Below are 6,000 nucleotides of genomic sequence, written 5' to 3' on the forward strand. Positions count from 1 at the left end.
TTTTGTTGGAAAGTTTATGTGAACTGATTTAGACTGATTTAGTCTTATTCCCCATTTTTTTTTCTTTTTGTAGTTTTACTATTGCTTCCTTTTCATTAGCCGCCGTAAACATGATAGCAGTATCATCGGCAAAGGTCGCGATAACGTTATCTTCAGCTCGTTCAGGAATATCGTATGTGTATAAGAGGTACATACACTCCCTAACGGCACCCCAGCTTATATTTCTTTCAGTTCCGAATAATCATCTTCTTGTCGTACCCTAATTCTTTGTGTTAAATCTGACTCAAGAATATTTGAAAATTGACGAGGCAGTAGTTTCATTAATCTATAAACAAGCCCTCAGTGCCACACTTTATCAAATGCCTGAGGTCCAGAAAGACCGTGGTGCTGACTTTTTGTTCTTCTAGTGCTTTTTGCTTCTGTAATTCTATGAACCTGCTCTATGATAGAATGTTTTTCTCTGAAACCAAATTGATAATCCGCTATGAGCTGCTTTTTGGCAATAATAGAGTTGAAACGTTTGAGAAAGTTTCTCAAATAGTTTTGCTATAACAGGTAACAGTGAGATTGGTATGTAAAACGTTACTTCGTGTGGTGATTTTCCTGGCTTAAGAATCATTATAACTTTCGCAACTGTCCACATATTGGGAACATATTGAAGTCGAAAAGAGGCATTAATAAAGGTTGTCATTTTAACTACGGCTTTACGGGGGTGATGCTGTAATTAAATCAAGACCTGGCACCTTTTTTTTAGTTAAACATTTAATTTCACTTAAAACTTCTTTTGATGTGACTAGACGGATGTTTAGTTCTTCTGAAGATATTTCTTCGAAGTCAAGTGAATCTTCTTCATAGATTTGAAATACATCTTCTAGGTGTTCAGCAAACCTCCTAACTTTTTGTATGTTACTTGCAGCCCAATTCCCATTAGACTCTCGTAAGGGAGGAATATATGTTGTAGGTATCGCGTCTCGTGGCTTGTTACAGCTTTGCATTATATTTTACACACCTCGGCTTCTTGGAGCAGTATTTCTGTGTGTGCTCGGCTCAATTTCGGCGATTTCAGTGGCCGTACATCAATTTCGCTGCATTGGCAGCGGGAAAATCCATTGGGATTTTATTTCATAAATATTTTTTATGTTTTCCTGATGGCGGAAACAGAGATGAAACATGTTAAGCGGTTTCTAGTTTTCCTAGCTATATTTGACGGGTGCGTCTAAAGTTTTAAATCTTTGGAGAATGAGGTCTTCAACTATTTTGTCAGGTTTGCAAGAAGCATGCAGATTTTTTGCCATTATTCTTATTGACGCAGTCTGCTTGTTTTCGTATAAGGCATCGTCTTCTTTAAGATGTTTTGTGATACCTCTTTAGGTAGCTTCACTATTGGTGTAAATCTTCACCGATCTATTTCTAAGCATTTTCACTGCGAAAGAGACTTTTTTTAATTCGTGAAAAGATTGGTATTCCAACACGTTTTCTACAACAGTCGGGGGTGGCAGGGGTACCTTTTTGGGCTTTGGTTACTTTATAATTTATATAATAATAATATTTATAATATACATATATAATATTATTAGTTAAGACAAAAGATTAGAACGTGTAGGTACTTTAGACTTTTAAAATCTACTGAGGTTAGGTTAGTAACAAGTCCGTTCCGCACGAAGTCTCGAAATAAAAGTGAGTCAACGCCGGTGTTGCCACGCTTTATATAGGTTTCTGCTACAAGATGGCGTTAGTCCGCTAACAATATATTAACTTCTTATATATAAATAATATTTATAATATATAAACTTCTTTCATGTGGTAAGAGGATGTGTTTAGTTTCCTTTTCTTCCTGCTTTTTTGTCGCACCTGCATTCCGTTTCTTTAGCATGTTCATCTTCGTCCGTCTCATACTGCGTCAGTGTGTTGCACTTTTTCGATCACAATAAATAATACGCAACATTTCTAACCGAAATGAAAACAATAGCTGAACCTTTAAATTCAATTGATTTAAAAACATAAGTTTGCCGGAAACATTTCTTTATAATATACAATGCTACAAATATTATATATCTCCGCAAAATTGTTTACTCACAAGTTTACCCCAGCCGCTCAGTATACACGACAATCCAGACTTGATATCCTATTTCGGTAATGGCAGGGGCTGAACTTTTTTATTGAATTCGATGGTCTTTTTCGTACTTATAACAGCAATATCGTTGCCTAATCTATTTGGCTTGTTATATTCTTTGTGAGAAATGACTTTGTTTATTTCATACATTGTACCACCTTTCGTTCTCGATAATGAACCAACTACAGCGGTAAATTCGGATGGTTTAAGACTGAAAAAAATGAAAACTTTATCAAATATAATTTCAAACGGTCAGACAAAAAACGGCAGCCCCTCACTTTTATTATTGTACCTTAAGACACAATGGGCAGCTGTCAGTATCCATCTGTCGGAGATGACAGCAGCACCGCAGAAGCCGCCTTTTGTTTTCAGAGCGACTTGGTGTAGCACAAGGTCTTCGGGTGCGTCTTTGCCACCCACCACTCGGGTCTCGGGCTCTTGCCCTCCAGTCTTAGAGGCGAGAGCTTCAGCATCGCCTACTATAAACGGCACTGTACTTAATAAGTAATTAAACAAAAAAAGGATATAATTAATAAGAAATTAAAAACACTTACCCTGTACGCTCCATGCTACTAACAGTAAAATAAAGGATATCTTTGAGACGTCCATCATCTGACTGACAAACGGGTGACTTAATTACTATCGTATATAATTTTTATATACATATAAAAATTAGTAAAATATGATTTTGTTGAAATAAAGGTTAGAAAAATTGCTCGGAATGAATGATGTTTGGGTCGATGCATCCTAGCAATATGATAGTGTTTTCAAACTCAAACTCAAAATATCTTTATTCATGTATAGTCTAGTCGACAAGTTGAAAATGGAACAAAATAGAGATACTGCTCTTAAAATTATACAGTGCGATACCTCATTGGATCCGGAATGACGTCTAGAAAAATATGCTAAAAGTGTGTATTAGCACATAAAAAATTGCAAAAGTTATAGACAATTAAAGATGAAAAAAAAATGGCATTTAGTTTTTTGCCAATATTTAATAAACTATTAATATTTAAGAAATTTCAAATAAAGATTCTGAAAGAGGAGGAAATTTCCAATAAAAAACTCTAACTCTAACTCCCGGAACTCTATCTCCATTATTTATAATCTTAATTTAACGCTGAAAAACGCGTCTGCGGGTGAAATTTTTAGGATTCGCGCGTGGCGTCAAAAGCGACTACGGCACATTAATTAATTTATTTAAGGTATTGAATATTTTTTTTTAAATTTGAAAAAATTATGGTGTGTTCTGAACACTATAATTAATTTATTCCCGTTGAAAATTTTACTTAAAGTTAATTTTTCAACAAGTTAAATAATTGTTAACTAACGAAATTTTCTCGAACGACCGTCTTAATTGTAAATGAAAAAAAATGTTTAAATAATGGTCGTAAAAATATTTCGCTTCGTAGAGCCTTTCTTACATACATACTTAACAAGATCGTGCCATAAAAGTTAAAAAAATATTTATACATTGTTTATAACAATTTTTTTACTTAAACAAAAACTTAAAAATCCATGTAATATTGTTAAAAAAATTTTTTTTTCTAAATCATCATATAATCGTTTTTTTATTAATACAAGATATTTATTGATTTGCAAAAAAAAAATATTCCCGCCATTTGTTGATAAACTTTTTTTTAAACAAATTGATTAAATCAATATTTTTAAAAAAAAAATTAACACAACTTTATTACATTAAAAATTTTTCCTTAATAACAATTTTTAATTGTTTATAATAGTTTTTTTTAATTTTCTATTGTTTAAATAATTAGTTAAGAATTTTTTTTTTCTAAAAATCATAATTCACAGTCCTCTATAAAGTAACAGAAAAAAAATTTTTTTAATCAACAATTCTATTGTTTGTTAACTTACCAATTTGTTATAAACAAATGTTTAACTTTTTTATATTTTTTTTCTAAAACTTCTAAAATTAACAAAAACAACCATATATAACAAAGTCTAGAAAAAAAAAAAAAATTTTTTAAATAAAAGTAATATTCATGATAATCAAAAAATTTAAAAAATTGTTTTTCTTTGGAAAGTTTTTTATTGGAAATTTCCTCCTCTTTTAGAATCTTTTTTTGAAATTTCTTAAATATTAATAGTTTATTAAATATTGGCAAAAAACTAAATTACATTTTTTTTTCATCTTTAATTGCGTATAACTTTTGCAATTTTTTATGTGCTAATACACGCTTTTAGCACATTTTTCTAGACATCATTCCGGATCCAATGAGGTATCGCACATAATTTTAAGAGCAGTATCTCTATTTTGTTCCATTTTCAACTTGTCGACTAGACTAGTAGGTAAACAAGTACACTTATGAATTGTCAGAAAGAAGTTAAATTAATTGTAAATTTACATTTACTACCAGTTCGCAAGTCAAGGGCGTAGAGCGGGCAAAAAGAACTGGCAAGAAACATTCCGCCAGTCTTTTTAATCGCCAAATTTTGAGTTCAAAAAATTTGACATATTCCCTGATTTCCACACTAGTGTTATATTGCTTTTCATCATACATTTCATATAATTTGAACCTTTTTCTGTGTAACTCCTTATTTGCCCAGTGACAGAAACTTGAAACAGAACAGAGACCAATAAAGTCTTTTGAGTAAATACTGTCGATCGATTGTTGGTAGGGCTCTCAAAATGGGAAAATGTACAGGCTTAATAGGCGTACAGGGAATTTTTACAAGAGAACCACAACCGGACATGAACTGGGACGTCACATGCGGTCACGAGTTTGTATGTATGTGAAGTGTCACTGTACCGACATTTTTGTTGATAGAATAAAGTTAGATTAAGTATTGGTATATTATACTCAGACCAATATTCTTGATATTGCTATGGAATTTCCAAAGCTAATTTTTTTGAGTAGAACTCAACTTGCAAATTATTATTTAAAGAAAAAAATAGAACCAATATTGTAATATTAAGGTATGTAAAGTCATTTGCTGATTGACTGTTAATTATTATAATGAAATCTTTTGTAGGTTACTTGTTATATGGATTAGATATAGATATTGACAATGTATTAAAGGTTACCTGTATAATGTGTAAGAGCTAGTTGATCTAGTTATTAGGGTAGTAGGGTGTCACAACCTCTTTTATAATCTATTCCCTACTCCGACTCGACCATCCCACTTCGGGGAGATGTGCGAGTCAATTCGTAAGAATTCGTAAACAACCGAACGAGTAAAATGAGCAACTATTGCACATGCGCACTTATAGCAAGATTCTTACTTAATTGAATTAATATTAAAAGCTAACAAATGTTTCAGATTTAAGCTCATTGATCAAACTGAAAATCACCAAACCACCACGAACACCACCTCAGCAGTAGTAGTACAAACCGATTGCGGAACTAAAACGGAATTCCAAATTCTAGCTTCACTGTTCTCAAATTAAACAAATGTATTATTTAATATAGTGTATATATAATATTTATTTAAGGCCTAGTAATATAATATGTGAATCACAATAGCTCAGCCTGTTGCGTTGTGTAATTATAGGCACGTCCAAGATACTGCCTGGTTTGTCACAACTTGCATAAACGACAGTAATAAGAAAAACAATAAAAGAAGTTCTAAATAAGATGCCTTGATTACTACTACGGTTTCGAGTGGTTATACGATGAATATAGAATCTGAAGGTATGTGTTTCATGGCTACCACTCTTCAACGTCTCGATTTGTTCTGCTCATATTATATTAATATGTATGGATGTCGGTGATGTTAGATAGTGGGAACTTATCATCAACTATTACATACGATAACAATAACTCAATGAGATTTCTATAGTCTACTACTAAACGCTACTTTTTACCTTCAGACTTTTTGGGAATGAGCAACACAGGACTGTTTTATTTGCTCGAGGACTCCTCTAT

General features: G+C 32.3%; 1 long non-coding RNA gene across 1 annotated transcript in view; it reads right to left on the minus strand.

The window, feature by feature from the left end:
* Nucleotides 1–2,729, minus strand: part of LOC125056453 — a 29,978-nt gene extending 27,249 nt beyond the window's left edge. Inside the window, exon 1 of the long non-coding RNA XR_007118062.1 lies at nt 2,668–2,729. This is a non-coding gene — a long non-coding RNA (uncharacterized LOC125056453). The remainder of the gene's footprint in view (nt 1–2,667) is intronic.
* Between the last annotated feature and the right edge of the window lie 3,271 nt (nt 2,730–6,000).

The sequence above is a fragment of the Pieris napi genome, chromosome 15, assembly GCF_905475465.1.
Source record: "Pieris napi chromosome 15, ilPieNapi1.2, whole genome shotgun sequence".
Lineage (NCBI taxonomy): Eukaryota > Metazoa > Arthropoda > Insecta > Lepidoptera > Pieridae > Pieris > Pieris napi.